This window comes from Nothobranchius furzeri, chromosome 1 (assembly GCF_043380555.1).
Source record: "Nothobranchius furzeri strain GRZ-AD chromosome 1, NfurGRZ-RIMD1, whole genome shotgun sequence".
Lineage (NCBI taxonomy): Eukaryota > Metazoa > Chordata > Actinopteri > Cyprinodontiformes > Nothobranchiidae > Nothobranchius > Nothobranchius furzeri.
Genome location: NC_091741.1, coordinates 61,826,429 through 61,838,678, shown reverse-complemented (window position 1 = coordinate 61,838,678; position 12,250 = coordinate 61,826,429). Strand labels below are relative to the sequence as shown.

The following is a 12,250-nucleotide window of genomic DNA, read 5'->3' as shown; positions in this document are numbered from 1 at the left end:
GACCAGGATTTGGTGAAGAGGCAACATAATGGAGGCAAACAGAAGACAAAAAAAAATAGATAAATGAGTTGGGTGATGAAGAAGCAGTCAAGCAGGAGGGGTGAGGGGAGGAAGGAAGAAAGAAGGAAAGGCAGGAAGGAGAACATGGGGGGAGGGGAGGGAGGAAGGAGGCAGAGGCAGTAAAAAGGATATTGAGGAAGTAAAGATAAAAGCCAAAAGGAGGGAGTGATTACGGGAACGGCAGCGGACATAAAGGGAAAAAAAGAAGGAGGAGACGGAGTCAGAGAGGTTAGAATAAAAGATTAGAGGATGATCAGTTTGGGAGGAGAATCTAGAATGAATCAGACAAATGGGAAAGGAAAAACTGTAGAAGAGACACAAAGAAAAATAGATTTTATATGTCCTGCTCTGAGTTAGTTTTTATTGCCCTCATTTAAACTATGTTCTTTCATCACTGTGGGAACAAACGTGTAAAACATCTGAAACCGTGGCTAGAACATGTACAGCCCACCAACAGCAGCAGCGTATTACATTAAACTCCGTCTCAGAAAGGTACAGGAGTGACTCACAACAGAGCCACCATGCATAGTTTCACAGTAAATAAATGCCAAGTTTAAGTTGGACTTCAGCAAGATCATCTTCCCATTTAGCCAGTCTAACAATATAATTAGTAATGTAAACTCTTGACATATATTTCATTTTAATCCATCTACATTTTTTCACACTGAAAACACTAGACTGTGTTCATTGTGGAACTTGATTTCACTTTTTTGGGGGGGTTATGTTTTTCAGAATAAAAAAAACATTGTACGTTCTAGTTTCTTTAAATTTGGGATCTTTCTGGTTTAATACTGCTGATTCTACCCAACATGGCAGATATTTGGTAATAAAATCGAACCCATATTTATGTCGGTCCACACCGACACCTCATCATATCATTCTGTGCTGTTGCTGGAACCTGGTGATTTACAGTATGACTCAATATCACAGCTCTCTTTCCATTATCATCATCTCGCTTTCCCATGCTTACACAAAACCAAACTTGTAACTGTGTGTCTCTGATCAGAGCATCCATGACGCCCACACGGAGCTCAGCTACTCGCCTCTCGCATCAGACTTATCAGCCAGCCTGAAACAGGCCCTCTGGGAGGAAGACAGCTGTTATCTTTGGCCGCCAATGTCACTTGCCACACGAGTACTAAGAACCTTGTGCTGTTTCACTCTCCCCCACCCCTCCACACATCAAACAGAGGAAGTTTTCAGAGTGCAATCTATGAAAAATGAAACCTGTACTGCCAAGTTCCTATTACTTCCCTTCTTCTCTATTCAGACAGTGGTATGAGTTCAACCAATCAGCCCGAAAACCCTTGCTTATGTGAAGAAAAGCTTCATCCTGACCCAAACGCAGAGTTTACAGAAGTTCACGTTCTGGATGTATGTTAGAACGAGGATTATGTGCTGCTTTTAGATATCTTGCATTGCTACTTCAGGTTATCAGACAGGTTTTACTGACATTGTTTTATTTGACAGATCTAGCAGTAATGATGCTTGGGTGTGGCTGGTGGAAATGAACAAATAAATGATGGCGTTACAGTTATTACAGGGTCAAGTTGGTTTGGATAGCTTTGTTCCTTTCGCACATTAAATCATTGATAACTGCATTTATATTTATTTAATCTATGTCTGATTCTAAAATTTAATCTGAAACATTCAAATAAGAAAAAAATAATCAAAAACAGTAGAAATCTGCTAAATAAACACATTTGTGTTGATGAATACATATGACAATGTCAAAAGTTGTCACCTTTTCGGCTTTCTGCAAATTCAGCCAGAGTAAAATGGGATCACATCCACTGGAACAGCATTGACTGATTGCATCACATACTTATTAATATTGAATCAAGCAGCCATCTGCACTACAAGCTCCAGCTGGACTTTTTGCCTCCTGTGGCGGAGTTGTGAGAGAGGCTAGGCCGGGGCGGGCACGAGTGAAGACTGGGCCGAGAGGTCAGGGCTGAAGTATGCTCATTCCAGGGCCGGAGAGACGTTCTGCTCCGCCAAAACTCCTCCGAGATCCGGTCTACCGGCCTCAGCCATCTGCACAGAGCCCAAAGGAGGAAGCAGCAAGGAGAGAAGGAGGAGGAGGAAGAAGAAACGTGTCCCATGATGCATTTTGGCTGGAAGCAATCCAGCATGGGCTCTGTTTCAGTACAGGAAACTTCCCGTAGGTTAGAGAGCAATGCAGAGAAGTCATTAACTGACAGCAGCAAACACAGCAGAAGGAAGCAGAGATGAAAGCGGGGAGACGTTCAGCAAACGATGAGTCAAGACCATAACTGAAGGCCAAAGGGGGGAAATTACTAAAGGAAGAAACAAAAAAAGAGGAGGAAGAGGCAAACAGGAAAGTTCCCAATGCCGGACATCATGCCCAGTCCTTCCGGTGTCTTTGTGTGGTCGTTTGTGTTTTATATTAGGATAAAACTAAAAATGGCTCACTGACTCTCACCTCTCTGCTGCTATTGTGAATTTGTAGGTCACCAGTGACAGAGTTAATGCAGGTCAGAATATTCTAGTGTTAGTTTTCAGCAGAATTTATAAACGCTGCTTATAAACATTGGTGGAACTTGGATCTACCCAGCTAGTGTAACATGAGTTTGGTTGGTAGCAACAGTGTTTATCAAACACTGATCAGGAATCCATAATGAATGTTCACAACCAATGACTGTTGTTTAGAAGTCTGCAAGAGAGAAGGGAAGCTTGGGAACCAGGTTCTGCTCCAGCTACCAGACCCAGGTTCTGTTCCAGCTGCAGGTTCTGCTCCAGCTACCAGACCCAGGTTCTGCTCCAGCTACAGGTTCTGCTCCAGCTACCAGACCCAGGTTCTGCACCAGCTACCAGACCCAGGTTCTGCTCCAGCTACCAGACCAGGCTCTGTTCCAGCTACAGGTTCTGCTCCAGCTACCAGACCCAGGTTCTGCCCCAGCAACAGGTTCTGCTCCAGCTACCAGACCCAGGTTCTGCCCCAGCAACAGGTTCTGCTCCAGCTACCAGACCCAGGTTCTGCCCCAGCAACAGGTTCTGCACCAGCTACCAGACCCAGGTTCTGTTCCAGCTACCAGACCCAGGTTCTGCTCCAGGTACAGGTTCTGCTCCAGCTACCAGACCCAGGTTCTGCACCAGCTAACAGGCCCAGGTTCTGCTCCAGCTACAGGTTCTGCTCCAGCTACCAGACCCAGGTTCTGTCCCAGCAACAGGTTCTGCCCCAGCTACCAGAACCAGGTTCTGTTCCAGCTACAGGTTCTGCTCCAGCTACCCGACCAGGCTCTGTTCCAGCTACAGGTTCTGCACCAGCTACCAGACCCAGGTTCTGCACCAACTACCAGACCAGGTTCTGCACCAGCTACCAGCAACAGGTTCTGCCCCAGCTACCCGACCAGGCTCTGTTCCAGCTACATGTTCTGCTCCAGCTACCCGACCAGGTTCTGCACCAGCTACCAGACCCAGGTTCTGCACCAGCTACCAGAACAGGTTCTGTTCCAGCTACCAGACCCAGGTTCTGCCCCAGCTACCAGGCCCAGGTTCTGCCCCAGCTACCAGGCCCAGGTTCTGTTCCAGCTACCAGAACAGGTTCTGTTCCAGCTACCAGACCAGGTTCTGCACCAGCTACCAGACCCAGGTTCTGCACCAGCTACCAGAACAGGTTCTGTTCCAGCTACCAGACCCAGGTTCTGCACCAGCTACCAGACCCAGGTTCTGCCCCAGCTACCCGACCAGGCTCTGTTCCAGCTACATGTTCTGCTCCAGCTACCCGACCAGGTTCTGCACCAGCTACCAGACCCAGGTTCTGCACCAGCTACCAGAACAGGTTCTGTTCCAGCTACCAGACCCAGGTTCTGCACCAGCTACCAGACCCAGGTTCTGCCCCAGCTACCAGACCCAGGTTCTGCCCCAGCTACCAGACCCAGGTTCTGTTCCAGCTACCAGAGCCAGGTTCTGCACCAGCTACCAGACCCAGGTTCTGCCCCAGCTACCAGAGCCAGGTTCTGCTCCAGCTACCAGAGCCAGGTTCTGCTCCAGCTACAGGTTCTGCTCCAGCTACCAGACCAGGCTCTGTTCCAGCTACAGGTTCTGCTCCAGCTACCAGACCCAGGTTCTGTTCCAGCTACCAGACCCAGGTTCTGCTCCAGCTACAGGTTCTGCTCCAGCTACCAGACCCAGGTTCTGTTCCAGCTACCAGACCCAGGTTTTGCTCCAGCTACCAGACCCAGGTTCTGTTCCAGCTACCAGACCCAGGTTCTGCTCCAGCTACCAAGCCCAGGTTCTGCTCCAGCTATAGGTTCTGCCCCAGCTACCAGGCCCAGGTTCTGCTCCAGCTACCAGACCCAGGTTCTACTCCAGCTACCAGACCCAGGTTCTGTTCCAGCTACCAGACCCAGGTTCTGTTCCAGTTACAGGTTCTGCACCAGCTACCAGAACCAGGTTCTGCTCCAGCTACCAGACCCAGGTTCTACTCCAGCTACCAGACCCAGGCTCTGTTCCAGCTACCAGACCCAGGTTCTGTTCCAGTTACAGGTTCTGCTCCAGCTACCAGACCCAGGTTCTGTTCCAGCTACCAGACCAGGCTCTGTTCCAGCTACAGGTTCTGCTCCAGCTACCAGACCAGGCTCTGTTCCAGCTACAGGTTCTGCACCAGCTACCAGACCCAGGTTCTGCACCAGCTACCAGACCCAGGTTCTGCCCCAGCTACCAGACCCAGGTTCTGCCCCAGCAACAGGTTCTGCCCTAGCTACCAGATCCAGGTTCTGCAGCAGCTACCAGGCCCAGGTTCTGCCCCAGCTACCAGGCCCAGGTTCTGCTCCAGCTATAGGTTCTGCCCCAGCTACAGGTTCTGTCCCAGCTACCAGGCCCAGGTTCTGCTCCAGCTATAGGTTCTGCCCCAGCTACCAGGCCCAGGTTCTGCTCCAGCTACCAGATCAGGCTCTGTTCCAGCTCCCAGACCCAGGTTCTGCTCCAGTTACAGGTTCTGCTCCAGCTACCAGACCAGGCTCTGTTCCAGCTACAGGTTCTGCACCAGCTACCAGACCCAGGTTCTGCTCCAGCTACCAGACCCAGGTTCTGCTCCAGCTACCAGATCAGCTACCAGACCCAGGTTCTGCACCAGCTACCAGACCCAGGTTCTGCACCAGCTACCAGACCCAGGTTCTGCTCCAGCTACAGGTTCTGCTCCAGCTACCAGACCCAGGTTCTGCTCCAGCTACCAGACCAGGCTCTGTTCCAGCTCCCGGTTCTGCTCCAGCTACCAGACCAGGCTCTGTTCCAGCTACAGGTTCTGCTCCAGCTACCAGACCCAGGTTCTGCTCCAGCTACAGGTTCTGCTCCAGCTACCAGACCCAGGTTCTGCTCCAGCTACCAGACCCAGGTTCTGCTCCAGCTACCAGACCAGGCTCTGTTCCAGCTACAGGTTCTGCTCCAGCTACCAGACCAGGCTCTGTTCCAGCTACAGGTTCTGCACCAGCTACCAGACCCAGGTTCTGCACCAGCTACCAGACCCAGGTTCTGCTCCAGCTACCAGACCAGCTCTACTGGGGTGAGTCAGTAACAATGCCTCCAAAAATAAACAAAGTGGCTGAGGAGGAACTGGAAGAGATAAAGAAATCACCGAGCTTTATGTCAGAAGAAATTACAACAGTCTCTAAACAACAGAAAGTGATAATGGAATTAGTGGAGGAGGTTAAAGTCCTAAGAAGAAAAAACGAGGAAAAGGACAAGAAAATCACCTTACTGGAAGAAAGAGTGTCAGAGCTGGAACAATATTCAAGAATAAATGATGTACATTAATAGTGACAGGACTTGAAACAACACACCAGACTTATGCAAGAGCAACAGCTACAGAGAGTGGAGAACCACCTGAACAAGAATTTAAAAACTTAGAAAGGCAGGCAATGGACTTCCTTGTAGGAGTGGGTGGTATAAACGGTATACGGTAGAAATGATACCAATTTGGCCAATGGTAGAGATTTTGACTATATCGGCCTATCGCGGTAGCGCATGTTGATGACGTCATCAAGCGGCGTCTGTTGAGGCTGAAAGCATGGAGCCTGTGGTGGAGGAGGAGGAGGTTCTCGTAAATAAGATTGGTGCAACATTGGTCATTTGGACTCGGTTTGGCTTTAAGGAGTCGGATGTGGAGCAGAACAATATAATAGGGTTGTCACGGTAACCGGTATAGCGGTAAACCCCGGTAAAAAAGTTGACAATAAAAATAACCGTCCAGTTTTTAAAAAACTAAATTATCTCAGTGGGTTTACCGTGGCCGCGGTTTCGGCGCGGTGACCCTTACCAGTCACCGTCGCTTCAGCTGAAGTTCCCGCGGCGCGCACACGCACTTTTTAGTTTGCAACGGCACCAAAACTTTGAAGCTGAAATAATGGCCGAAGGAGGAGACGGCAGCGCCCAGGACATCCATCAGCCCTCAAAGAAGACTAAATAGGAAGTATGGGCATATTTTGGATTTCTGAAAAACGCTGAGGGACAGTTAATAGAAGACTGCTATCCCGTTTGCAGAACGTGCAGGAAACAAGTGTCTGCAAAAGGCAGCAACACTTCGAATCTAATGGCACATCTGCGTGACCATCACCCACGTCTCCACAGCCAGTGCAAGGTAAGTTAACATTAGCATTTTAGCGTAAATGCATGATGTGAGGACTTTTGGTTGAGGGAGAATGCAACGAGTCACTATATACTGCAGCCGCAGCGTCCTCTGCCAGCATTTAAACCGTGTCACGGACACCCTGTTGCTGGATGAAGCATCTTATTTGTTGATGATGAAGAGAAATATACAATTAGTTCCTTGTCAATGATTTGTTTACTTATTCAATGTCATTTATACTTGAACATTTGGATTTGATTACATAGTGTAGTAGTTATTTTAGTAATTTGTTTAAAGTGGCTATTTATTTTAAATACATATTTTTTTAAGGTTGACTTGTACAGTGCTCAAGTCAAGTGTGGACTGGAGTTTTAGATTTTCATTTTGATAATGAAGAAAACAAGTATATGAGAAAACAAGTGGTGTTTCTTTGATTTGTTTACATATGGTTTATGTTTCGAATGTTTGGATTTGTATCATTTAAACCTGCACTGACTACTGTAACATGTTCCAGAAAAATAAGCTATTTGTTCCTTTACTTGTGAAAAGTTGCACTTTTGCTAAGGCTTTGTGTTATTTTAGGTTTAATAAACACTGTTAAACCTTTTCAGAACTATTTCAGTTTGGGTAGAACAGGACTATCAATGCTTTCTGAACATATGCAACACCGTTTAAAAAATACCGCGATAATACCGAAAACCGTGATAATTTTGGTCACAATAACCGTGAGGTTAAATTTTCATACCGTGACAACCCTACAATATAATCTGCAAAGTATGCCGGGAGAAAGTATTAGCGAATAGAGGGAATACATCAAATGTGTTTTACCACCTTAAAATGAAGCACGTTGTGGAATACGAAGAAAGCCAAAAACTGCATCCTCAACAAATGTCCAGTCAGTTGAGCGGTAAGAAAAATGGTGGTCTAAAGCTGGGTGGACACTGTGCGACTTTTTCACTCGTAGCACTCAGCTTCAGCTCAAACTGTACGACTTCCTCGCAGGGCAGACCTCACGAGTCGTGCTCACACTGTACGACCCAGTTCTCGGATGCGACCTGACTGCTCACACTGTACGTCTGGTAGCAAGACGTCGGCCCTAAAAATTTGCTAAAAATAGCAGTTTTTACTCAACACGTCAGACTTTGTTGTCTTGCCTGTTGTCCTTCGGGAGTGCTGCAGGAGGACACACAGGGATTTATGGGGGTTGGATGAGGAAAACGAAATAAAGAAAGTAAATCTGTTTTGTGATCAATTTAATTTGACATGAACGTGACAAACACGCTTTCTTGACAAGCCTTGTCACTGTGTGTAAAAGACGTGTAGAAATAAAAACGAACGTGTGTTATTAGGGAAATAGTGGGTGAGCGGTGTTGATGCACGACTGCGCATGCGCCGTGAGCGGTTCTGGTACTTTTTGGGTTGTAGCCGCTCGCTGCGCCGCGTCAACCCTCGCGAGGAACGAGCAAAATATCAAACACCAGAAGTCCGTGCGAGCTCACGATTGTTAATCAGTAGCTGGTCACGTGGTGTTAATCGCCTCTCGTAACCCCCTGTATACCACACGATATTCAGCGCAAAACTCTCTCCGATCTTGTGGATTCTCACACGAGTGGAAAATCGGCTCAAAACAGTGAAAAAGTCGCACAGTGTACGCCCGGCTTTACACATCAGCAGACGGATATTTTACAAGCATTTGCTAAAGACACTCAGTATGAGAGAAATAATCAACGGTGGATTGATATTACAAATGCCATTACCACGTACCTGTGTAAGGACATGGTGCCGTTTCTTACAGTGGAGAGAAGCGGCTATCGGGACATGATTAAGACACTCGATCAATGTTACGAGTGTGTTTATTCTGCTCCTGCAATGTATCTGGTACGTGAGTATGTTTAGAAACAGTCGTTTTTGACATATATACAAAAGAAAGTCATATATCGCAATATATACCGTTACCACACATTTTCAAATTATATCGCAATATGGATTTTAGGCTATATCGCCCACCCTACTTCCTTGGTAGCAAAGGGATACATCTAGAGGCCAAGGACATAAAGGGATGTCATCCTCTTCCACGTAAAAATAAAAATCAGAAACCTGCAATCCTTATCAGATTTATGAACTCGAAAGCACAAGAAATAACTACTTAAATAAGGAAGGAAGCTGAAGGGAACCAATATATACATAAATGAACACCTAATCAAGAAAAATGCAGACACTGCAAGGCAAGCGAGACTTCTGAGAAAGCAAAAGAAAATACAGTCAACATGGACTTCAAACTGTAAGGTATTGATTAAACTGAATGGGTTTCCGGAGCAGGCAATGATTCTGATCATTAAGGAATTAAGAACTAGAAAAATACAAGTGATAAACTAGATGGTAACATTTATTAGTAAATTTATAATATAAAATAAAGTCAAACAATCACAGAATGTAGTTCTAAAGAGATAAATTAGGGAAAGAGTGTTTCTAAAACAGGAACAACAGCAAAAGAATAAATGAATTCCCTTCTTGTTCAGGGTGAACTGCAGAGGTCAAGAAGAACCAACACTACCAACATAAATAGTAAACAAATGCTGGCAGGAGTGAAGCAGACGCAATTGAAACAGGAAATGCACTATGGCTGAAGGAATGAACAACAACAACATTAAAGCAAAGCTTCTATCGTACGTACTGTACTGTTTGACGGTGTTACTTTAGCCCCTTCCACACTTGGGCCGGCTCCACTCTTCACAGTCAGCCTAACCCGCCCCAGCCTGGCTGGGTTGGTTCCACACATCCTTAAGAATGTGGACAGGTTTCCTCCTCAGTATCCAGAATATTGAATCGAGCATGCAGGAAGCCCCTACTGGCTGATTTTATCTGACAATCGGAGGCTCCCCCAAATGGTAGGTGTGAATTTGAGCTGACCAATCAGTCGGCAGTGGGTGTGTTTGATCAGTTCAGCCCAAAGAAGACTGCCTCAGGAAGAGTGCTGAAAAAAACCAACCAGTTGCACATGGAAAAATCCAGGCTATGCGGATGTGAACACTTCCTACCGTTTCTATGCGGAGTAGAGCCTGTGCTAGTGTGGAAACCCCATTAGTGGCAATGATATCAGAAGACAGCTTTTGCTGTCTTGTCACTTCCAATGCACGAGCACCCAACCAGTTCAATTTGGCTGACCCGGTTACATGCAGAATGAATACGGATTGCTATCGCATTATCTGCTTCAGCACTAAATTAGAACCAGTTCGCCTTCAGCCAGACCAACACGTTTACATGCATAATAAAAAATACTAATGCAAGTCTTTTTAAGGCAGTACTTTGGTTTTCTCTGAAATACTCCAAAAGAACAAGATTGCAGATACAAGCGACCAAAATGAGTTTTCCCCGCAGGGTGTTTGGGCTCTCCCTTAGAGATAGGGTGAGAAGAGCAGTCATATGGGAGGGGCTCTGAGTAGACCAGCTGCTCCTCCACATCAAGAGGTGCCAGTTAAGGTGGCTCAAGCATTTAATTAGTATAACTCCTGAATGCCTCTCTAGTGAGGTTTTCTGGACACATCCAACCGGAAGGAGACCTAAAGGAAAACCCAGGACAATCTGGAGGGACTATGTCTCTCAGTTGGTAAGGGAACATCTTGGGATTCCCCCGGAGGAGCAGGCCCAAGTGGCTGGGAAGAGGGAAGTCTGGGCCTCTCTGCTTAGGTTGTTGCCCCCAGAACTCGACCGCGAAAAAGCAGAAGAGAATGGACGGATGAATGACACTGTCGTGTAAAGCGCTTTGGAGTCCTCTGGCTCTGAAAGGTGCTGTACAAGTGTGGGTCATGTATCCTTTCAGGCTATTTATGTCAACAGGATGATAAAAATGAGGTTCAGGCAATGAGAGACCAAACTCCTTTTGCATGTTCATAAGTTAGAAATCAGAGTCAGGAAGAGGAAAGACACTGCTGTTTCTGCACATCCACCCTGTTTTTAGAGCTGCTAAACGTGTCCCAGTTGTTTTGCTGTTGCTATCTCTCGAACAGCTCTGTTGCATGTTACAAGAAGAAAAATCAATTTCAAGTCTTCCTTTTCATCAGGATCCCTGCTGAGTGCATCTCAGGTTAACAGTGTTCATGAAACTGTATGCATATCAGTGTGTGGGTCTCTCAGCATGTGTGTGTTTACTCTAGAGGGGGAAAGAAAAAAAAACCTTGAGCACGACAGCAGCAGGATCCCCAACCCTTCACTAAATCGTGGGCTCCTAATCCTCTCTGATGACACATAATTTTCACTTTGTGGTTTCTCGGGCCCCCGCTAATGCTCGCTAACACACATACACACAGAGCGCTTAGGTTGCCACGGCAACTCATTTGCGCTCAGGATGAATGGAGGGAAGAGGAGGATGAGATCACTGGTATCTTGTTTCGGTACAGAAGCCGTCACTCCCCCCTCTCTTTCGGACGAGGTAATGAGTTGTGTCCGGAATCACAGTTCTACTCCACGTCTCACTAGGACTCAAGTCACATCCTATAATAGGCAAAACTTCTGAAAGAATCTTGATTTTAAACACAAGAGTCTTAACTTGAACATTGTTTCATCATGTCACCACAGAACTGTGCCACCGCTCAACAGATTAGTTTTTTAACTAATTTATCGTTGATTAGGTTCCTTTGTTTGCAAGCTAGCTCAAGTATCTTCATCCAAGTCACTAATTAGAGCAAAACTCACAATGTTTGCTACAAACAGCTGGAACTCTGCAGGCTTCAGTCACCTCGACGGACATTTAACTGGACATTCTTTTGGACGTAATGGTCCCAGTTTCAGTTTGCAATTTATTTTTTGTGCTATGAAAGTCAAATCTGAACCGAATTCCTGTCTTACCCAAGTAAGTAAACTGAATGGGAAGCACCAGTGTTCCTTTTCTCACCATCTTAATGGTAAAATAACCTTAAATCAAAAATCCCATCTTTCCCATCACAGTTTTGCACTATGACATGTTAAAACTTCTTGAAATTGTTCTGAAAGGTCTGCACAGAAATACAACTCTTTCCACTGATTTGGTTTATTTTTAAACGTTTTACATTCAGTAAAGTTAGAAAAAAATGGCAAAAAGCCTATTTACCTTTTGTCAATTATTACAAAGACATAAAAAAAAATGAATGGAACTGTATATAAAATTATGCAATTATGGCTGATAAACAGGTATGCACAATAGTTGGTTTGCTGGTGCGACAAAAATAATCCATGCACGTGGTGTTATGTCACTATGAGCACCCCTGTCCACATACGTTTACCCAACTTCTCCACACAACTCAAGTAACTAAACAAAAATACATGTTTTAAATACTGACTCATTCCCAGCATGCTGTGCTCATGAACGCAAAAGCTCAAACGGCGTACATGATTCGGCAGTTTCCTGCTATGCTGGTTTTTGTGCTGCGCTGAAGAGACCTTTACAGTTGGAATGTTGGGGGGAAAAAAACTTGAAACTGGACCACATCCAAATCTTTCCATTTTGAGTGGTTGTCCTCTTTAGAAAATACAATGCAAAACGAGCAGACAAAAATTCCATAGAGGATATATTCATGATTGATAAGGAAACCCTTTGAGATGGTTTCCAAACATACATATAAGTAC

General features: G+C 45.8%; 1 protein-coding gene across 6 annotated transcripts in view; it reads right to left on the bottom strand.

The window, feature by feature from the left end:
* Positions 1-12,250, bottom strand: part of etv6 (ETS variant transcription factor 6) — a 59,117-nt gene that overhangs the window by 16,861 nt on the left and 30,006 nt on the right. The window lies entirely within an intron of this gene.